At 42.1% G+C, this 23,881-nt stretch overlaps 1 protein-coding gene across 9 annotated transcripts in view; it reads right to left on the reverse strand.

Moving 5' to 3' along the window:
• The window catches only part of KIAA1217, a 263,391-nt gene that overhangs the window by 162,808 nt on the left and 76,702 nt on the right, over positions 1-23,881 (reverse strand). The window lies entirely within an intron of this gene.

Consider the following 23,881-nt stretch of genomic DNA (forward strand, 5'->3'; position numbering starts at 1 on the left):
GCTACTTAGAGATCGTGTTTCTGTGTTGAAATCTCTCTAATGTTGACTGAGTCACTAAGCCAAGTTCAACATGCTCCCTTAGTTCACAAGGACCTAAACAACCTAAGATGAGGTTATGTGAAAACTGCCTCCACGAAATTCCCAGGGAGTTGAACGAAAATTAAAGGTAACGACTAGAAATCTCACCCATGGAAGGCTTGGCATAACATTCTCTACTGTAACCAAATAAATAAACATATATGCCAACTCTGCCTAAAGCACAGTCACAAAGTACAGTAAGAAAGAGTCTCTTGGCAACTATATTATGTCATCATCATCACTTGAAGTCAGGAAGTTGCTGAACTGCTGATAAACAAAGTGACTTGGGTTGGTTGATACCTATCCATTACTGTATACCAGGGGTCTTCAAACTTGGCCCTTTTATGACTTGTGGACTTCAACTCCCAGAATTCCCCAGCCAGGCAGCTGGCTGAGGAATTCTGGGAGTTGAAGTCCACAAGTCATAAAAGGGCCAAGTTTGAAGACCCCTGCACAATACAATGAGCATTACTTCCTTATTTCAGAGAACAACTTTCTAATTTCACTAGAAATTAGACATTTGAGGACATTTGAGTGTTTGATATATACATTTTAAGTAATTTATCATACAGTATTATGTCAGATCCATTTGAAATACTGTTGTTTCCTATAAATCCAATTAATTAGTATTATATGATGCACTGCATATATTCCAGTTTGGAAGCCAGATGTGATGACCCAGGGCCCCAAACAGAGGCAAAGCAGTTGACTGGCAAGGGAAACAGTCTTTTAATCACTGCCCAAGTTCTCCCAAAGCTCCCACATAAGCTGGTAAGAGTTCAACAAATGCACACACAGGCAAGGCAGACAACACAAAAAGGTAAACAGTCCTCCTGCAGTCTGCAAAGAGAGACTTAGAAATGTCTTCTGTGGTTCTGAAGCAGGAACAAACCAGTCCGGATTTCAAAGTGTCCAGGTTAGACAAGAGCACAATTCACCCACCCCACAGCATTTCCTTATATCTTAGTCCCCAGGTGTGCCTTGTGAAGTGGGGCAGGACGCTCTCCTCCTGAGCAATTGAGCCTGTCTCCATTGTTCTCTCCTCCTCTCTGCTCTCCTTGCTCTAGGATCAGGTGTGGGGGGGGGGCTTGCTCCTCGCCTGCACTCTGCCTTCCCTGTTCCATACCTGAAGGGCCCTGGCCTGCCTCAGCCTGCTCTTCCCTACCATCCTCCGAAGCCACAGACACCCCCTCCTGGGCCTCAACAAAGCACTCCATGTCTTCCTTGGAGTCAGGCTCGGAAGGAGGAATGACACCAGATCTCCGTTATCAATGAAGTAATTTTTTTTATCAGAAATACCTGATTGTATTTAGGGATACAATTTCAACCTATTAAAATAGTTGCTAAAGTATGCAAAGAAAAAAGTTTAACTTTGTGTACTGATTGAAGGGGAAATACTCTGAAGAAAGTCCTGCAGGGGCAATAAATGGAAAATCAAGGGAAACAAATGCTAAAATACATTATTGTGTGAGCCTTTGAGACAAAATGTTCTGCTCCAAGAAACAGATTACACTTCCATCTCTTTTGAGCATAAATATCCAAAGGCATATTTGAAACAATGCGGGAGAAAAAGCATCTTCTGTATTTGTGGCATTTTTTAAAATAAAACCTAATGGATTATATACATAGTTACTCAAATTTACAGTTGCTCTTGAAAAATTGCAACGAATCATGGTGCCACTGAAGATGTTTTTTAAAAAATGTATCTTGTAATGTTTTATACAAAAGACAAAATGCCTGGTAGCAATGGAGGATGATAAAATATATTTGTAAAACTCATATTTAAATGCAATAACTTTAGGCGACTTTCCAGAGAATTACAAAGGCCAATAAGCATAACAAAAAAGAGTGCCTGAAACACTTGTTTCTCAAAAATGAAATATTAAGATCTAGCCTAAGGAATGAATGTAAATTGCATGCTTCTCAGAATGCTCTGAAAGAGACATGCATATTTATATGCATCTTCTGTGCCACTTTCCAGATATTGAAGGCATATCCAGATTAAGGTTCAGTTCTTCACAAAGAATGAAATGGTTCCCACTGTTTAGATGCAAGGTGGATAATAATCAATGATTTTTTTAATTTTTTTTTAAAAAACTGATTTTTTTATTTAAATTGGATTTTTTTTATTTAAATTGGATTTTTTTATCTTTACCAAATTTATTTTAATAAAATACTTTTGGAGTAAAATCTATCTACATATAGTTTTCTATTTAAGATACATTAATAATTTAGTTTATTCAGCATGAAATGGAGCTTAGTTATGTAGCATGAGGCTATATATTCTGCAATATTTGCATTTTTGGTAAACTCATTCAACGAATTCAAGCTTTGCAAGCTGAGATAACATGCACTGCATTGATGCATTCCCACAATTTCTCAGTAACCATGAGATAAATCATAAAACAAAGTTCAGGAATATTCTTTTATCCCATTGTTTTGCTTTTTTTTTTCATGAGAAGTTGGAAGGTCTGACTGAACTTTTTTTAGTCCCACAAAGTCTGTTTTCCTGCAATAGGAGAGAAATGCACCAGAGCTGGAGGTTAGTGAAGAAATACTTTTGGGAAGAGAGAGGAACGGGCCAGTGGTGCGCCAAACTCTACAGCAGCACTGGGAGGAGAAGCAGCAGGAAACGGGGCTGCCCTTTCCAGAACGGAGATGGGAGACGCAGGGCGATGCAGGGCAGCAAGCAAGTGCTCTTCTCTGCTCTGCATCGCTGCACAGAGCTGCTCCCTTCCACGTTCTCTCCAGTGGCAGTGATGGAGGGCTGGCGGAGGGAGGTGGCAGGGGAGGATTTCACTGCCATGTCACGGTGCAAGCCACGGGAGTTGGTGGGGTAGGAGGTGGCAGCTGCCGCCGGGTAGGTGATCTGTGGGGCAAAGCGCGAAGAAAGCTCCTCCAGCAGTGAACAGTGATAGCGGAGCCTTGCACCGTCACTCCCCCCCAGCTCTTAAATGGCGGAAGGGAACTGGGCCTATCCTGCCCATCCTCTATAGCATGGTAGTCTGGCTCAGGAAGGGAAGGAAAGGGAAGGTCGCCAAGCAAGGATGGCCTGGCTGGTGTGTGTGTATGTGTGTGAAGTAAGTGGGTGTGGGGTGCAAGGGGCATCTCCACCCCTTCCACCTGCCTTGCCTCATTGTGGCAGTGAGGTGTGACGGAATGGGCAGGGTCCTAACTAGGGCTTATATTAGGCTCACTCCCAAAATCAGGATAGGTCTTATTTTCTGGGTAGGTCTAATTTTCAGGGAAACACGGTATGTGCCATTAACCTATTAACTTAAAATCAGTTCTGAGATTACTGTTTTACTAACATGACAGCTTATTATTCTAAATAGGAAATTTTCATTTTGTTTGCAAATAATAATATTAAAGATTCTAACTAGCAACAAGAATGAGTCCTTACATTTAAAAAGCACCTGTTATTTCATATCCATCATGGCAGTGCTTGTTAGCGGGCATCCACTCGCTTGCTGCCTGCCATGTCCCTCACCTTGTTGTGTCACTGCAGCATCACTACCCATCCCATTAAAGTGAATGGGACTCTCAGTGAGTCAACAGGAGGTCAGAGGAGATGACAGTTGCTCTTTAAAAATTATAATTTAAATTGAGTTGATTTAAATCAAGCCTTTTTACTAGTATTTAAATCATGATTTAAATCAAATCTACCCTGTTTAGATGACACTGTCACTCAGCACACATGATGGGACCAAGCCACAGTTTGCTACACAATTTGGCTGTGATGTTTTTTGCAAATAGCAAACATTGATTCTAATGACTTTTGTTGTTAGCTGCAAGTCGTATCCGACCCATCGCGACCCTATGCACAACGTTCCTCCAGGCCTTCGTGTCCTCTACCATCTTCTGGAGTCCATTTAAGCTCACGCCTACTGCTTCAGTGACTCCATCCAGCCACCTCATTCTCTGTTGTCCCCTTCTTCTATTGCCCTCAATCTTTCCCACCATTAGGCTCTTCTCCAGTGAGTCCTTCCTTCTCATTACATGGCCAAAGTATTTGAGTTTTAGCTTCAGGATCTGGCCTTCTAAAGAGCAGTCAGGGTTGATCTCCTCTAGGACTGACCGGTTTGATCGCCTTGCAGTCCAAGGGACTCGCAGGAGTCTTCTCCAGCACCACAGTTCAAAGGCCTCAGTTCTTTGGCACTCAGCCTTTTTTATGGTCCAACTTTCACTGCCATACATTGCAACTGGGAAGACCATAGCTTTGACTATATGCACTTTTGTTGACAGGGTGATATCTCTGCTTTTTAGTGTGCTGTCTAGATTTGCCATGGCTTTCCTCCCAAGAAGCAAGCGTCTTTTAATTTCTTGGCTACAGTCTCCATCTGCAGTGATCTTGGAGCCCAGGAAAATAAAATCTGTCACTACCTCCATTTCTTCCCCATCTATTTGCCAGGAATTGAGAGGGCCGGATGCCATGATCTTGATTTTCTTAATGTTAAGTTTCAACCCAAGTTTTGCACTCTCCTTCTTCACCCCCAACAAGAGGCTCTTTAGTTCCTCTTCACTTTCTGCCATTAGAGTGGTATCATCTGCATATCTTAGGTTGTTTGTTTCTTCCGGCAATCTTAATTCCAACTTTTGATTCCTCTAACCCTGCCTTTCTCATGATGTGCTCTGCATGTAAGCAGGGCGACAGTAATGACTTTAGTTACTGACAAATAACTGAGTTGTTTCTGCAACTCATCACTGCAGTGCCACATTATAAAAGATCTACAATACCTGTAGAAGGTACCAAGATGCCTGTTGCATTTTGATAATGTCAGCACAACCCAATCCAATCCTATCCAAACTAAAGTATGAAATTGGAACATTTGAGTAGTGGAAAACTTTTTCATCAGGAAATGCCTGAAACATGGAATTTGGAAAAAGAAAAAGCAGCACTAAAAGCCAAAACTGTCCATGCAGAGGAAAAAGAACATGCAATTCTACCCTGAATGAGGAAAAAAAATTACTTGTGATGCAAGCTGTTAAAATGATTAAAATGTGATGCACATTTTAATCGATTAAAATAGGGCCAAAATGGCAAGCTCATTCCAAGGCAGGGTGCAGAAAAAGAAAGTATATAGTACTAACTCTCTGAGAGGTTTCAATTTTCATCAAGTACCTTTGAATGTCAAGCTCTGAATGGAGGGAGACCAACATGCACTGTAAAGCCTGTGGATCAGAAACGGGGGGAGGGAGGAGGGGGAGAGAAAAGGGGACAAGAGGAAAGAGGAAAAGAGACAAAAGTAATTAAAATAAATAAAACAAAGTAAAAATGGAATGTAAGATATGCAAGGAGTAGAAAAATAAAAGAGAATCCAGCTGAACAATGGCCTAAATCCCTCCCCCCTCCTCAAGTTAAGTCTTTAAATAGGAGGTAGAGTTCTGAATATGATCACAATTTTGCAACTATTGCAGACAGAAGATCTCTCCTTCTCCAGGTCCATGTTCTTTTCTTCTCCCAAATTCTTGCCTTAGCTCTGGATAAAACCTACATATAAATAAATATTACCTCTTTTTTTAGTCACATAAATTAGAAGTATCTGCAGATTGTAGTCCAAAAACTCAAGATGGGGGCTGCAATGTAGAAATTGGAAGATCCACCTTTTTTATCTGCATATAATCAACTAAAGAAGAGTGGCACTTCAATCCTACTATCATGTTTGCCATCCTGACTTTTTGGAACCTTGCCTGAAGACACTCCTGATCTAATTGCTCCTATCCTACTTCTGTCTGATCTTTAAAGAGCTTGTGCAAAGAGATAAAAACAAGAATAAGGTGTTATGGAATGATATGATTTCACTAAAAAAAAGAGAAAATCATGAAAAAGTGTGTTAACATTCAATATTTGCAACACAGGTAATCTTCAACTTACAAACATTTGTTTAGCAACCATTCATAGTTACAAGAGCTTACGTTAACAAGTTACTTGTGATGGGTTCTTGCATGTGTGACCACTGAAGCATCTCCAATGTTACTTGATCAAAATTCATGTGTTTGGCAGGCAACATATATTTATGACAGATGCAGCATCTTGGGGTCATGTGGTTGGCAGTTGAAACCAGCTGGTTTCCAACAACAAAAAAAATCAGTTGGGGAAGCTGAAAGCTGCAGCAGAGAAGCTGGACTCCTGAAGAGGACAGTCCCTAGAGGAAGGAGCCTAGAACAAGGGTAGGCAACCTCGGCTCTTTTATGACTCGTGGACTTCAACTCCCAGAATTCCTGAGTCAGCTATGCTGACTCAGGAATTCTGGGAGTTGAAGTCCACGAGTCATAAAAGAGCCGAGGTTGCCTACCCCTGGCCTAGAATTACCCTGCCTGGTCAATGAATAGGCAGAAGCCAATGACACTAGATGGGTCCCATAAATACCTAGGCCTGGAGCTATGCAAATACTTAATAAGTGTACCAGTGTTTTTTAAACAACTAAGTTTTGTCACAGACATCATCATCATCATCATCAGAAGAAGTAGGAAGGGACCTTGGAGGTCATCTAGTCCAACCCCCTGCTCAGGCAGGAAACCCTCTACCATTTCATACAAATGGCTGTCCACTCTCTTCTTAAAAGCTTCCAGTGTTGGAGCATTCACCGCTTCTGGAGGCATGTTGTTCCACTGGTTAGTTGTTCTAACTGTCAGGAAGTTTCTCCTTAGTTCTAGGTTGCTTCTCTCCTTGACTAGTTTCCATCCGTTGCTTCTTGTCCTGCTTTCAGGTGCTTTGGAGAATAGCTTGGCTCCCTCTTCTTTGTGGCAGCCCCTGAGATATTGGAACACTGCTATCATGTCACTCCTCGTCCTTCTCTTCATTAAACTACACATACCCAATTCCAGCAACCGTTCCCTATATGTTTTAGCCTCCAGTCCCCCAATCATCTTTGTTGCTCTTCTCTGTACTCTTTCTAGAGTCTCAACATCTTTTTTACATCGTGGTGACCCAAACTGGATGCAGTATTCCAGGTGTGGCCTTACTAAGGCATTGTAATCCAAGTTAAAGCCAAAAAGTTACTTTCCAGCTGACTTCAGAGAACCAGAAATTGTAATCAAACTGGGAGCTAAATCCTCAATCCCATATTGTGCATTGACAGAGCAATTATATAAACGTTTACTTAAAATGAATCCTACTGACGTTGATGGGTGTTATTACAAGAAAACGTAGGACTTCCAATGATAACCAAAGAGTTACTTAGTCATCTTCTGCTCAACAGATTAATTATTAATATTGAATCCTATATGTCCAATAATAAACCAGGGACATATTTTACTATTATAAAGCTCATCCTCCACAAAAATAAAGATTAAAAAGTCCTTAAATTCCACAGCACCTTCTCAAAAAAAAATCAAAGAGTTGAAAGCATCCAAAAAAAGCATCACAAGAAAAAAAATCAACCTAATTAAAAAAATTGCCCATATTTATATATGAAGAAGATGCAGCTAGTCTTGATTTACAACCATAATAAAGGCTGGAATTCTGGTCCGAAATCATTGCGGTCTTAAGTCAAGGCACCATACGACCAGATCCAAATTTTTGACTGTTTTATGGCAATTGTTAAGCGAATCTCACTTAACAAATCCACTCTCTCAAATGGGCATTTTTTGTCATTAAATAACTGGTTATAAGTCGAGGACTACTTGTATTGACTCTAAAAAGCTTGAGGTGAGAACAATGTACATTTGGAAGAAAATGAATATTTCCTACAGATTAGGATTTTGTTACATTTTTATGAAAAAAACCCACAATCGTTCTTATACTACACTATGGAAGAAAAGATATGAAATAGCCTAATTTTTCTAATTTTTCAGTTAATAGCAAAGGTAGCATTTTGCATATTACACAAACCCATTCAGCAAATATTTGCCTAAATTGATAATAAGCAAGTATGTATTCGAAAATAAATCCTGCCCTTAAAAATGTTAACAATCCTTCAGGAGACATTATTGCTAAAAATAACCATTCAGATTTAGCAGAACTTTGTAAACAAAGTATCTAGGACCCCTAAAGGAAATTTTGTTATTTGAATAAGACATTTTTGAGAACCATTTCCTACAATTTTTTGTATTTGTTGCCTTGGATCTATATTTATCCCACTACAGGCTGAATTTGTTTGTTATGTAAACCTATGCAAAATATGAGTGTCAATGCTGCTAACATTGGGTGTTAATGCTTTGACAACAGATGGAAATGTATTCATTTTTCTCTTTCGCTTTTAGAGCTGATTGATGCTGGGAGAAGGGATGTGGATGAGAGTCCAGTTAGTCATAATAACAATTTCAAGTTGTGGGAATTCAAGGTTACTGAGCCCAGAGTTCATAATGATTTGGTGGGCTGGAGAGCTGTGGAGAAAGCCCATGTTTCAAGCTAATTGGGGAATGTGATTTATGACTGTTAGCTGGAGGAGGGAATTGTGCTTTGCTACTTTGTGCCAAGGGGAGGGGAATTCAGTTTTTGGCTTCAATTATGTAGTGCCGACATTATGCTTCTCAAATAAAAGATTCTTTAAGGTAAACAATGCCTCAAAGTTCTTTTGAAGAGTTTCAACTATCAGAACCATGATAATGAGTTCTGCATCATGCATCTGCATCATACTTTATGGCTTGGTGCTTCTGACCATTGTAGCTGCCTCATCACACTTAGCTAAATGTATAAAAAGAACCTTAGAGTATAAGTAATGTCTTCTTTGAGTTGAACTTGGATTTAGAAAACAGAAATGCTGGGATGACAAGGGCCTTTTGCCTCCCACCACCCTTATGGATTTATAGATTGGACACTGAGAGTCTTTGAAAAGATTTCCCATTTCTTCTAGTAGCTCAAATTTTGGCTTATTATCTTTCTGTATTACCTTTCCTGCACCATTGTCAAGAGACAGAAGACTGCTGCAGTTGGAAAACCACAGAAACAGTTCGCTTTCACTGAGTTCTCTATTTTCTATTGTTTATCTCCCCAAAATAATTATCCTTCTCCTCTGTGGCATTGTGGGGAAAATTATTTCATAGCTTGGAAAATGATTCCTCATAAGCTGATTATGACTGATTGGAATTAAGAAACATGCAGAGGTAAGCTGCATCAGAACCAAATTCATTAAAAAAATGAGTAGCAAATGTTTTGAAAATGAAAGGGGGAAGGAGTAGTAAAAATCAAAGAAGCTGTCAAAATTCAGGAGCATTTCTGGATGTGGCATTTTCCCATTCAATGGCCCGATTAATCAAAAGATGAAGCAATACCATGAGAAAGATCAGAAATGGCGAGTATGAACTTTCTCACATAAGGTGACTGTCAAATACCATATTTTCCGGCGTATAAGACGACTGGGCGTATAAGACGACCCCCTACATTTCCTGTTAAATTATAGGGTTTGGGCTATACTCGCCGTATAAGACTACCCCTCTTCCAACGCACACCAAATAAAAATTAAAAAACATCAGATTTGATTTTAATATGGTAATTTTAATTCAAATGCTTATGACATGCAGGTACTTAGTAGGAAAACTGTCACTTATAAACATAAGGCTGTTTGTCATCAAACATGTAAACATAAAACAGTGCAAGTGGATTAAACTTTAATAATAATAATAATAATAATAATAATAATAATAATAATAATAATAATAATAATAATAATAATAATAATAATAATAATAATAAGAAGAAGAAGAAGAAGAAGAAGAAGAAGAAGAAGAAGAAGAAGAAGAAGAAGAAGAAGAAGAAGAAGAAGAAGAAGAAGAAGAAGAAGAAGAAGTTGGAAGGGACCTTGGAGGTCATCTAGTCCAACCCCCTGCTAAGGCAGGAAACCCTATACCATTTCAGACAAATGGCTGTCCAGTCTCTTCTTAAAAACTTCCAGTGTTGGAGCATTCACCACTTCTGGAGGCAGGTTGTTCCACTGGTTAATTGTTCTAACTGTCAGGAAATTTCTCCTTAGTTCTAGGTTGCTTCTCTCCTTGACTAGTTTCCATCCATTGCTTCTTGTCCTGCTTTCAGGTGCTTTGGAGAATAGTTTGGCTCCCTCTTCTTTGTGGCAGCCCCTGAGATATTGGATCACTGATATCGTGTCACCCCTCACCCTTCTCTTCGTTAAACTACACATACCCAATTCCAGCAACCGTTTCCTATTTTCCTAATTCACTTTTTCACTTTTCCTAATTCACTCTAAAGCTTTCCCTGCGCAGAGCCTTATGTAACACCAGCTGCCTGCAATTAGTGCAGGTTCTCATCCCACCAGGCTCAAGGTTGAGTCAGACTTACATCCTTCCGAGGTAGGTAAAATGAGGACTCAGATTGTTGGGAGCAATAAGCTGACTTTGTAATAATGCTGCTTGTGGGGGGGGTGAAAGCCCTAATAAGCAGGCATATACATAGAATGAAGGCTATTGCTAAGCACATTGATTTGTGCTTTAAATTGTAAGCCGCCCTGAGTCTTCGGAGAAGGGTGGGATATAAATGGGATTAAAAAAAAAGACCAAATGGGAGATCCGCTCCAGGTTTTCCAGCCAGCCCACCCAGTTCCTGAGTCAACTGTGTCCTTAGAGCTAAACTGCTGCTCTGCTACGCATTCCCCACCCGCCTTTCAAATTGCTCTTGCATTCCCCACCTGCCTACAGCTGCTCTTCAACTTTAGAAGGAAAGAAGCCCAGACCCCAGCCTGTAAAAAATCACAGACTGCAGCTTCTACTCCAATTGGTCCCGCTTTCCCTGCACAGACTAAATGGAAGATCCGCTCCAGGTTTTCCAGCCAGCCCTGTCCCTAAATTTTCAGCACCCAGCGTATAAGACGACCCCTGACTTTTGAGAAGATTTTCATGGGTTAAAAAGTAGTCTTATAGGCCGGAATCTACGGTAGCAAAATGTTCGGCTCCTTTTGCCTCATCTAACTGCTTCCAATCTTCCACAGCTTCATTTCCCCTCTTCTTATTGGACATTATTGTGACCTCTGTTGGATAAATATCTTTCTTCTTTTCTCCCCAGCCCAAAGTTTTATTTTTTTTTATTTTTATTTTAATCCCATTTATATCCTGCCCTTCTCCGAAGACTCAGGGCGGCTTACAATTTAAGCACAAACCAATGTGCTTAGCAATAGCAAGTTAACACAATAAGCATCTAAACAAAAAGGTAAGTCAGAAAGAAATTCAAATTACTTATAAAGATACATATATTCAGTGCTTTTTTGTAAAAGAAAAAGGTGCCGGAACTCACACGTGTCATACAACCCACCTTGCCTACTCTACAAGGTTCCATCCAAAAAAGGTGCCGGAACTCTGTTCTGAACGTTCTATGAGAAAAAAAGCCCTGCATATATTCCTGAGGTGCGTTAATTTTATCTGACCTGCAAGAACACTTCTATGATCACTTCAGTATTTTTTTTTCTAAGCCCACGGGAGAGGGATGTAAAGTCAAATGTTTGGTGTTTCCAACCAAGGGCATGATTTCTTCTTTTGAAGAAAGTAGTGATAGTTGATCCCAAATAAACAACCAATTTTGCCTTTATTCTTCATTTTATTTCTCTACTTTCAGTGAAGTTTACACATTTTGATCCCACATTTCTGCAAACCCATATACATGGACATTATGGACTTTAATTACATAAATCAGTTTGATCTGATTTTGTCTAGTTCTTCCTATTGGCCCTGGCCCACTTTGAAGAGTGGCCCTGGGGAAGTTACTGAAAAATCCTCTGTCTAAAAAAAGAGTATACATCTCTAGTTCTTCGTGGGATTCTACTTTTCCTTCAAGACTGATCAAGCTTCAATTAAGTCACTGTGGAAAGTGTCCAATATGGACTCTTTTTGCATAACAGGATAACACTTTTACATTTGAAAATGATTAACGTGGGATCATCCATGGAAAAGATATCAAATGGTTTTCCTTTCCACTTTAAGCCTTAGACCTGCATTTCATACCTATTCCAGGAAAAACTTAATGCTCAGTTCTTTTAAAATTTTGCCTTGTAAACCGCCCTGAGTCCTTCGGGAGTAGGGCGGTATATAAACCGAATAAATAAATAAATAAATAAATAAATAAATAAAATGCAATTAAACTTGCTAATTCAACAACCTTGGTTTGAACATATACAAATGTGCATTTTTTAAAAAAAGTATTATCTTTCTATCACTTTGCGCTCTCTCGCGCTCTCTCTCTCTCTCTCTCTCTCTCAAGTTTTCTCTGACACTATTTTAGAATCAGAATTGAGAGCAATGTTGCATGATAGATAGCATAGCAAAACTATTCTGGACCCCATGAGGATGGGGGAACATAACTATTTTGTACCAATCTCCCAAATGACTAGGCTTATATATCTACCTTATTATTGAGACTTTCAAGGGGATCATCTCTTTCAACAAGTGCCTGTCATCTACTCATCAACTCCCTCAGTGACATAAGTTAACAAACAGCTTTGTACGCTATATACATACTGTACACTAGTATATACTTGCTTAGAAGATGCAGGAGACAGACAGGAATTTGTTCATACATTCTAGCTATCTCTATGACATTGATGAAACAAAATTAAACGAAGTGTGCTATTTGCAAAAAAATAACACCCTTGACTGCACACTGACAATTTTGGACAAGTTCTAGCTTATGTTCAAAACAATCTTATCAGAAGCAAACTCCATTATGTTTCACATTGAGTCATGTGATGGATGTATTCCAGAGGAGCAGGAGACAACTCAGTTCGGATAGCTTGTGTGAGAGAAAGAGGGTGAAGAGAGTTCCTCCTTAATAGTTCCCAGAGTACAGATTCTGTCTATGAGTGAGGAACAATAAAGAGATCTGCTTGGAAGAATCACAAGAAGTCTTTCTTGGCTTTTGGAGCTTGTCATCAGTCTGGCCAAACTAAAGTAAACTACCAGCCAGCATATACAGGTAGTCCTTGACTTATAACCATTTGTTTAATGACTGTTCGAAGTTACAGCAACAGTGAAAAAAATAACATATGGCCATTTTTCACACTTACAACTGTTGCAGCATCCCGGTGATCACATTACCAACATTTAGATATTTGGCATGTATTTATGATGGTTGCAGTGTCCTGGGATCATGTGATCATCTTTTGCAACCTTCTGTCAAGTCAATGGGAAAGTCAGATTCACTTAATAACTATGTTACTAACTTAACTGCAGCAATTTATTTAACAACTGTTGGCAAGAAAGATCACATAATATGGGGCAAAACTCATGTAACAACTGTCTTGCTAAGCAATGGAAATTTTCTGCTCAATTGTGGTCGTAAGTCGAGGATTACCTGTATTCTGGGAACTATTATGGAGGCACCCGTCTTCATCCTCTTTTTCTCACACAAACTATCCGAACTGAGTTGTCTCCCACTCCTCTGGAACACACCCCCTCCCTCCTGGGAATCTGGACTACATTTCATCACAAGTTCCTTCAAATATATACAGAACTGCACCCTTTTGTTCCCATAGATTTTAGTAACTCAAATTATTTATTTTATGAAGCTATGGCTCCCTTAGTTCTGATTATTGCCTGATTCACATACAAGTCTGAAAATTTTAAAGCTGTAATGGATGATTCACTCATCCTTTAAACAAAAAAAATATCACATGGATCAATGCTAGTATAAATTTATTTTATTTTATTTATTTTATTTTAATTCCATTTATATCCCGCCCTTCTCCAAAGACTCAGGGCAGCTTACAAGCTTAAATTTAATTAAGTTTAAATAAATTAAATAAGGCTATTTAATTTACAGGCAATTTAGCCTATATCTCAGTATTAATATACAGTAGTTAGAAATTCAGTTTTAAAAACCAAAATACATAAATAAATACATAAACTTTCCAAACCTGAAAAGTTTACAAGAAATATTCATTCATATATAACTCATGTAAGGAAAATATAAACAGCAACAACAGCTTCAAAAGCAGGAATGCAAGACTTGAATTTGAGGAGCTCCCTACATCAGCAGCCAAACTTGGGTTTAACACTGAAAGAAGTTGCAGCATATAAAATTGTTTTCAATTTATAAAGTTGCTAGGATTTCTGCCTGATGATAATAATTTGCTTTAACAATGGGGTATTTGGGAAGTGAAGCTAATTGCTTTGAAAACAGTTGCATTTAGGGAGACCTTTTATTTTAAGTTCTTGTATTTTTGTTAATTTATTTCATTTTTTCTCTTCAGGGTGGAAATAATCTAGAAAGTGTGATTTCTTAACAAAGGGCACCTTCAAGCAAGGATTTTGCACTAGTTCAGAATCATTAAAAGAGATATGTGATCAGATAACTCTGGCCCCATTTACACTAGGCCTGTATGAAGCCTGAGGAAAGCTCAAGCAGAAAGTGCTAGACCTTGATTAGATAATCCATGCCCCATTGGGTCATTGTTTCAGAGATATTTCTTTGCCTAAACAGAGAAACAGAATGAGCAAGAGTGGGCAAAAAAAGAGGAAGGGGCTCTGAACTTCCTGCCAGCTTCCCCACTGAGTTTCCTTGTGGGAATCTGATAGGAAGCACTGGAAATCTCCGCTACCCTTCCCAGCAGGCAGCTAAGCGGCTGGCTGCCTTTAGATAGGGGAGGGAATGAGGGATCACAAGAGTAGCTGAAAAACTGTTGTAGAATAATGAAAATGAAGATCATGTGATTGTAGCTGCAGCCAGTAGCACTGAAGCAGCCATAACTTCCTCAAATTTCATTCCCTCAGGAATCATGGATCCTGGAGTTTGGACATGTTCTGTAAGTTAGCCCATTCGAGGTACATTGGTTCAAAAATTGTTGCCCTATGACCATGGAGGCGAACCTATGGCACATGTGTCACAGGTGGAACGCAGAGCCCTCTCTGTGGGCATGTGTGCCATCGCCCCAGTCCTAGGCCTTCAGCTGGGTTTTATAAAACCTTTTTGCTTTAGGCCTCTGCCTCTGTGTGCAAAAAAAAAAGTTCAATCAATCAATCAATTTCAATTTCTTGCGGGGGGGGGGAAGATCTCACAAAGTTGGAATTGATTGATTGAACTTTTTAGTCCCACCCAGTCTGCCGTTACCACCACAGCCATGCCCATCCAATGGGCCATGCCCTCCCAATTGGCCATGCTCACCCGGCACCCAACAATACATGTGGGTTTTGGGTTGCAGTTTGAGCGCTCAGTCTCTAAAAGATGCACCATCACTGCCCTATGACATACTATTTTGCCTAGTTACAAGTCATGACTATGTGAGTTTTAGTAGTATAAAGATTTACAAAGAGAGAGTACTAACATTTCTTCTCTCTACCATAATTAGCTGCCCTTTTACAGTTCCCTAATACTAATCCCATCTCACTGACATATAAACTACCGTATATACTTGAGTATAAGCCGACTCGAGTATAAGCCGAGACCCCTAATTTTACCCCAAAAACTGGAAAAAGTTATTGACTCGAGTATAAGCCGAGTATAAGTATAAGCTTGGCCCCTTCTTAGCAACATATCTATATTCTGTGCCACGACGAGCTGCTCGTTGACTCCGCCGGCGGCTGTTTCTTGCCGCCTCCCAGCTGATGGAGCTGCGCGACCACCAGCAGCCGTCTCCAGCCTTCTCCCAGCCATCCCTGCCGGCACGTGTGCTCTGTGGCCGTTCATGGCCGCCCCCGTTCGCCCCCCCGACCGTGGGTGCGGCCGCGGGTCCAGCGTTCGCCCGCCGACCAGCTGATGGGCGCGGGTGTGGCCGGGCTGTCCCCGGAGCCGGGCGGGTTCCACCGGCTGGGCTCCCCACGGCTGCCTCAGCAGTTGGCGCGGCCGCGGGTCCGGCGTTCGCCCGCCGAACAGCTGATGGGCGCGGGCGTGGCCGGGCTGTCCCCAGAGCTGGGCGGGTTCCACCGGCGTTCGGCGTTCGCCCGCCAAACAGCTGATGGGCGCGGGCGTGGCCGGGCTGTCTCCGGAGCCGGGTGGGTTCCACCGGCTGGGCTCCCCACGGCTGCCTCAGCAGTTGCCGCGGCCGCGGGTCCAGCGTTTGCCCGCCGAACAGCTGATGGGCGCGGGCGTGGCCGGGCTGTCCCCAGAGCCGGGCGGGTTCCACCGGCGTTTGGCGTTCGCCCGCCGAACAGCTGATGGACGCGGGCGTGGCCGGGCTGTCCCCAGAGCCGGGCGGGTTCCACCGGCGTTCGCCCGCCGAACAGCTGATGGGCGTGGGCATGGCCGGGCTGTCCCCAGAGCTGGGCGGGTTCCACCGGTGTTCGGCGTTCGCCCGCCGAACAGCTGATGGGCGCGGGCGTGGCCGGGCTGTCCCCGGAGCTGGGCGGGTTCCACCGGCGTTGACCCGCCGAACAGCTGATGGGCGTACGAGGGGGAGAAACAACACTGGACTGCCGCCACCTCTGCCAGCCCTGCAAGCCTCTGCCGGGGCGGAGGGCGACGGTGGCTGTGGCGACCGGAGAAGGGAGCCGGAGGACTCGCAGCAGTCCTTAAGGCGTTGGTTGTTATGACTGGGCGAGAAGCGCGCGCGCTGGAAGGGGCTGGCTGGAGGGCGCTGCCTCGGCGCCTCGCATTCCTTTGTTCTGCGGAGGGGGCGGGGGGGAGAATAAAGGCGGCAGGCAGCGCTCCAGTGAGGGGGAGGGGGAGAAGAGGAGAACGTAAGCCCTGCTGGCTCGGGCAGGAGTAAATAAAGCTGGATAACAGTTGTTTTGTACGGACGGAGCGAGAGCAGAACAAGCTGGCCGGAGGGAGGGATGCGTCTCGTAGCGTGTGTACTCGCGCTGTTCAACGCGGAGAATGAAAGGCGGGAGAGAGGGTGGGCGGAAAGCTCCTCCCTGCTTCCCTCTCCCGGCTCCTTTTTGCCTTGCAAAATGGAACTGGGTTAAGCCAGCCGAGAGCACGTGCTTTCCCCCTCCCCAGCCGGCCTGAGGGACCCCTGCCCCCTTTGTGCCTTTTGCCTTGCCGAAATGTCGCCAAGGCACTCGGCCGACTTGCCCTGCAGTCTGCGTCTCCTTGGAAGTCCAATACCTCTGGAAATCTCCACGTTGGAGAAGCGGCAGAGGCTTGCAGGGCTGGCAGAGGTGGCGGCAGTCCAGCGTTGTTTCTCCCCCTCATGCGTGCGTGTGTGTGTGTGTGTCAGACCCGCAGGAATGGCTAGTAAAGGTGGCGGCAGTCCGGCATTTGCGTTTCTCTGTGTGTCAAGCCCCGTGGGCCCGACACACAGGAGGGGGGGACGCCGCTTCCTTACCAGCCATTCCCGCGGGTCTGACACACGCACGCATGCATGAGGGGGGGAAACGCCGGACTGCCGCCACCTCTACCAGCCGTTCCCGCAGGTCTCACACACACACACACACACACACGCACGAGGAGGGAAACAACGCTTGACTGCCGCCTCCCTAGCAGACCTTCCCTGCGGGATGTGCTGCCAGGTGTCAAGCCCTACGGGCTCGACAACACAGTGGGGATCGGGGGAGCACGACCGGTGGCAACTACCCAGCATCAGAGAAGGCCCAGCTGCGCCCGCACCCATCAGCTCTTCGGCGGGCGAACGCCGGACCCGCAGCCACGCCAACTGCTGAGGCAGCCGTGGGGAGCCCAGCCGGTGGAACCCACCCGGCTCCGGAGACAGCCCGGCCACGCCCGCGCCCATCAGCTGTTCAGCGGGCGAACGCCGAACGCCGGTGGAACCCGCCCGGCTCTGGGGACAGCCCGGCCATGCCCGTGCCCATCAGCTGTTCGGCGGGCGAATGCCGAACGCTGGTGGAACCCGCCTGGCTCTGGGGACAGCCCGGCCACGCCCGTGCCCATCAGCTGTTTGGCAGGCGAACGCCGAACGCCGGTGGAACCCGCCCGGCTCTGGGGACAGCCCGGCCATGCCCGCGCCCATCAGCTGTGTTCGGCGGGCGAACGCCGGACCCGCGGCCGCGCCAACTGCTGAGGCAGCCATGGGGAGCCCAGCCCTCCCTTCTCTCAGCAGCCTGTTCCGAACGAAGGGACAGTTCTTTTTTTGTTCACTGGAGTATCAAAAGTCTGTAGAATTATAGCTAAGTTTTATAACATCACTATGCATGCCAATTAGAAGTTTTTGAACCTAATTGTTTCCCCAGGTGCATGTAATGCAGACAGGAATAAGCTCTTACTGAACGCCATGTAATTATTTTTTTTTAACTTTTGTGTCTATGGCAAGTCTCAGTCATCCAGGTCATGATTGCCCCAAAGGTGCTTTTTCAAAAGGCAACTGGACTTTTTTTCCCCTTGAAGATGTTTTGCTTCTCATCCAAGAAGCATCTTCAGTTCTGACTGAATGTTGGGGAATGGAAAGATTTAAATCCTTCTATTCCCCAGCATTCACTCAGAACTGAGGATGCTTCATTGATGGGAAGTGAAACATCTTCAAGAAAGAACAAACTCAGGTTGCCTTTTGGGAAGAAAAAAAAACACCTTTGGCTTAACTTTCATGTGTTTGGCCTATGACTCTATATTTTGATAAGCTGAATAAACTAAATGCAGCTAGTACAGAGTCTGATCCCATCAATCTCAGATCTGCTGCAATTCATCTGAACTGGAACAAAGCCTGTTTTCCAGGCAATAATGTAGCTCTGTGGAATTTGTGGGCATGGCATTGTTTTGGATAGAGTCTCCCAAGCCCTCTCCCCTCGTTAAAATGCTATCTTCAAAGGCTTTTAAATGGAGAGGAGAAATGATAGAAAAACAACTTGGATGCTTGCAAATGACCTCCCTTTGTATACTTTTCTGTCAGGACAACATGGAATGTGGAGTTGTTAGCAAAGTTATTTTCTTTCCTCTTCTCATGGATTCTCCCTCTCTTGCAATAATCCTCTGATAAATAACCAGAACATGTGATAAACTGAGTATTTCTTTTGGCCCTCTTATCAGCCCTCATCCACCTTTGTCTGAACGTGTTGAAACACTTCATGTGAATCTTACGTCTGTTTCCAACAATATTTAAATGCACCATTTAATTTTTATTTTATGAACTGGGGGTGGTGAAGAAGCCTTCCTTGGAATGTTTAGATAAGTCCACATTTAATGATTCAACCTGTGGGGATTAGTGTGGTATAATTTTCTTATAATACTGTAATAATAATATCTGCAAAAAAATACCATTTGCCTCTAAGCAAAAATTGATCACACCACAAAATAGCCAAAGTAATAGAAAATGAAGAAGTCAAGGAGCTCTGAGACTTTAGAATTTGAACAAACAGGCACTTGACACACAACAGTCGAGAATTAATAACTGTTCATAAGAAAGACAAAACGGATGGTGGACATGGCAGAACCTGGAGAAAGCAGAATGAACCGGAGAAAATCACAAAATACAAAGACCCGCAAATAGAATGACTAGGGGAAAAGAAAGCAAAGATAGTACCAGTAGTGACAGGCACATTGGGTGCAATCCCAAAACATCTGGAGCACCACTTGAACACCATCATCAATTGCAAAAGGCAGCTTTACTTAGAACAGTTTTCATCCTACAATGATACCTTTAACACCAACAACAGCATCTCCCTATCCCAAGTCCTTGTGAAAGGACTAAACAGGTGGATAAAAAATGTCTACACATCTGGCTGACAGTACTTGCTTGCCTTCCATAGGATATGTTGTATATAAGGGATCCATTCCTGCTTGAATTTGATTAGAATGAATCCATTATGAATATGTACATCCATTTGTCCATTGCTGCATATTCTCAAATATTGATCCCCCAATCTTGTATTGTTGGCAACATTTCTCTTTTCCAATATTGTGCCAGATTGATTCTTATCACTATCAGCATATATCTTAATAAACTGTGTTGCTTTTCATCGGTACTCTCTGTGGTCATATGTAATAAAAATTTCAATTTCAATTTTATTTTCAGATTTTTGGGGATGTTTTGGTGTATTTCTTTCTAATAGTTTTGGCTCTTTTTTGCATATGTTTAAATGGAGGAGGGTGTTGAGGTCAACCATCTACTTTATCCTAAGAACAATAGCGTTCTAATGGAAAATTGAGATTAGAGGGTAGAAGACTGATCTATGGACCCTCAATAAAACTCAATGGTCAAGAGAGTGACTCCAATGAAAACCGAAACATGCTCATACCTGTATACATATACTCAAAACCATCACAATATAGAAAAACAAACATATGATTTCATACATTCATGTCCTCACTGAATTCATTTTAAATCCTGGACTGTTCATTGACAATCACCTGTAGTAACAGTAGCAGAAGTGGCAATCATAATAGTCAGTGGAAGGCTGGATCCTAGCTGGAAATATGGGGAACCTTGTGGAAGAACAAGTGTAGGCCACACAGGTAACAAGATGGAGATGAACCAGTGGCTAGGGAGAAGGTGGGGGGAAAAGAAAAGCAGGAACAAGAGAATGAAAAGAACAAGGGGAAAAAATGGCATGATGGTCAAGTATGGAAAAGAAGGAAGAAAGATGGAGAGAAAGATCCTCAGAGCAACTGCCAATGTTTTAAAAATTAAAGCAGAATCCTGGATATTTTAGCTCTTTTTGGCTTTTTATCTAAGTATAAAAAACATACAGATCAAATATCACCAGACATATAGTAACTCCCTATGTAATATGGTTCTTTTCTTCTAACAGAATGACAAGAGTTCTGTTAAACTATACCCAGTTTGGTGGACTCAAGACACAAAAGAGCTAACAACAACACAGATTTCTAGACAACACACACACAAGCACTTACATACTCACTACACCTCACTCTTCCCCACTGTTGCTACTCCTACTCCTACTCCTGAGCTACTACACCTTGCGAGTACTGCTAGAGAAAAAGCATCCCTTTTTAGTTGCTTTACTTCCACACACAAATACACACCATCTTCTCTCTCCCCCAGCCCCCAATGTCTCATAGAAAAGCTTTTGTAGTCAATCTTGCTGTGCTGGCTGGGGAGATGGCTTAAAGCAGGGGTGTCAAACTCAATTTCATTGAGGGCCGCATCAGCATTGTGGTTGCCCTCAGGGGGCTGGGTGGGTATGGCCTGGGTGGGTGTGGCCTACTGGGTGGGCATGGCTAGAGTGTGTATGGCCTACTGGGTGGGTGTGGCCAACTCTACATCGTTCGCATCAAGGGTGTCTATGGGGGCCTGGTCAGGAGTGGGACAGATCTGAGGGTCTCTGGCAGAAGGAGGGTCTCTGGGCCAGGGCCAAGGCAGTGGGGGCCGTTCCCTCACTGTTTCCAGGATGGCTTCGCGGGCCACATGAAACCACTTTGCGGGCTGGATCTGGCCCCCGGGCCTTGTGTTTGACATGTCTGGCTTAAAGAGAAGGGAAGAAAGTAGCACAGGTGCTGGCAATTTTTGGACAGCCTGGTCTCTCACACTGAACAGTGCAGTTCTGAACTGCCTATACAGAATTAAATTTTATTGCTTTCAACAGAACCTGTATGGATTTGCTTGGTTTTATCTAAGTAATACTATGTTTTAAACAGACTATTTCTGTTAGTCACTATAAAATGGATTCAACACACAATAAAACTAAAATGGCTCAATTTAAAAAATAAACTAGAAAAGTTATAATCATTAGCTATGCCAATACCCAAAAGCCACTGATCTAGGTACTAGCCAATGCCTCAGAAAAAGTCTTCTAATTCAAAGGTGCCAACAAAAAGGCTGTTTTTAAAAAATATTTATTTACCAAATGTATATGGTTTCCCATAACATAAGAATGTTTTGGGACAGGGTATAGCAAAACTATAAACAATATACCTAAATAATCTTGTTCGACAAGGGAATTACAAGCAGAACTATGTATACTAAATATGATTACTGAGCCAAGTTCTCATAGATGAGGCATTCTTTTCATTAGCAAGATACAAACCCATGCCATTCAATTACAGTGGGAAAATATGTAATTTATAAGAGTACCATATTTTTGCAAATACTGGTAGCTATTCACAAAATCTATAACAACAGTGATATAGTCAGATTCCTGCCTAGGGGTGTTAAACACAGATCATGGGACAATGATGGGAAACTCACATATATTTACTATTCAAGGTCCTAAGTGTATAGCAAAATTCATGCATACATGAGAAATGGGCAGGATGTGATTGTCTCTTTGTACAAAATAGAAATATCATACATTCTTGCTATTCTTCATTTTTGACCTAAATTTCTAAGAGCTTTTGTTGCATGACAATGCAAATGTGTTACCTACAATATAGTTCCTTCTTGTTTTAGAATAGCCAAATTTTTATCTCTGTTCTGAATGCTGATAAAAAAATTCTGCAAGTTAATGGAAGCTAACTACTCACCATATAACTTCAGAGCTGTTTTTCCCCTCCCTTTTATATCCTACAATGCACATTTCTTGCCTGCGTAAGCAGAATAAATCAATTAAAATTGTCAGTTTTCATCAAGGCAGATGCTTCACTGGAATATCTGGAGCAGAACAACCTTTAATCATGTTACAGTGGAGGTGAAGATATGTCATCACAAATACTAGCCAAAGAGTTGTCATAGTCTTTACATTTTTAGCCCAGAAGGGAATAGAAATTAGGTAACTAGGAAGTTTTTAAAAATATTGTTAAGATCATAGACATGCCCAGAGTGTCTGCAGAAATATCATCTATGACAACAAATGGTGAAATTGGATGATGATTGTGTCTAAACAACAAAAGAGGCAGTTAACTTATTATACAACTAGCATAACTCTGAAAATTCCCTCCATATCATTACAAGATGGGTTCAGGTATGAAAAGTCCACTTGTTTACACAGGGTAATCTTCTTGCAGATCTCAGATTGATATTAACGTTGGGATCCTATAATAGTACTTAATAGGTTTGTTTGGTCTTTGACTAGAAAATATATACAAAATAAGGCACATATTTATTGTTTTTTTGAGAGATGGCTTCTTCCAAGCAGTTGTAATCTATATCTTATTCAAAAGTGTGTGTGGGGGGGGAGGGAAAGAGAGAGAGACAGGGAGAGGGAGGAAGGGAGGGAAAGAGAGAGAGAGAAATGTTGAGAACATACCAGGTTTTGCCCTCCAGGGAAATTCTTTTCTGGGAGTCTTAAGCAATAAATAATCTCTCCTTGTGTTAAAACAACACTCACCGAAGTTCAGAATAGGAGCATCTGCAATTTGGAATGCTCCCTGGGGTCTCTCACTGAGAACAAAATGCTTAAGTCTGTGGGCCTTATTACAGGGAGTTTCCCATTTATAATAACTTATAAATATAATAACTTGCTGCACCTTAGGAATCTTCTATCTGGAAGCAATTGTCATTAAAGTATTAAAAGCCCTGAGATATTTGCAAAGCAAACCTGACTGATATTTTAACTTCTGCACAAAATTTGTTAAGGGATTTGGGATTCCTGTTGGATGTCAGATAATATATAAATATATGGTGATTATCATTATCTATAATCATTCTTTTTAGCTATCATGTAAAATGAAGAATACCTTCCATTGAATTCTCATAAGAAAGCACAAGATCGAGCAACTGAAGTAGGTTTTAAAAGCTTCTGAATATTTGGTACCTGTAACATAATGTTATGCATTTTCATCTCTCTGGGAAGTGGCGTCATGAGCCCAGGTTGAACCATGACTTATTGTACTTGAAAGTCAATTTAATAGAAGACAAGATTATTAATTATCATTAGTCATGGCTGCTCAAAAAAGCTATTGAAACACATATTGGGCATCTCTTTTGGCTAATTTACCAGAAGCATCTGATTAGATGGCCAACAGTGGATGAGACATATTTAATCCAATTAAGTAAAACAGGATTTATCTGCTTTTTTAGAAATATCAGAAAAATAACCACGTTAGCTTTTCTCCTGAAAGAATAAGAGAATAACTGCTGGCTCATTAGAGGTGACAAATACATTGTGATGTCTTTCTTAATCTATGCCACTTTATTGT

The sequence above is a fragment of the Vipera berus genome (genome assembly GCF_964194415.1).
Source record: "Vipera berus genome assembly, chromosome: Z".
In the NCBI taxonomy this organism is placed as follows: Eukaryota; Metazoa; Chordata; class Lepidosauria; order Squamata; family Viperidae; genus Vipera; species Vipera berus.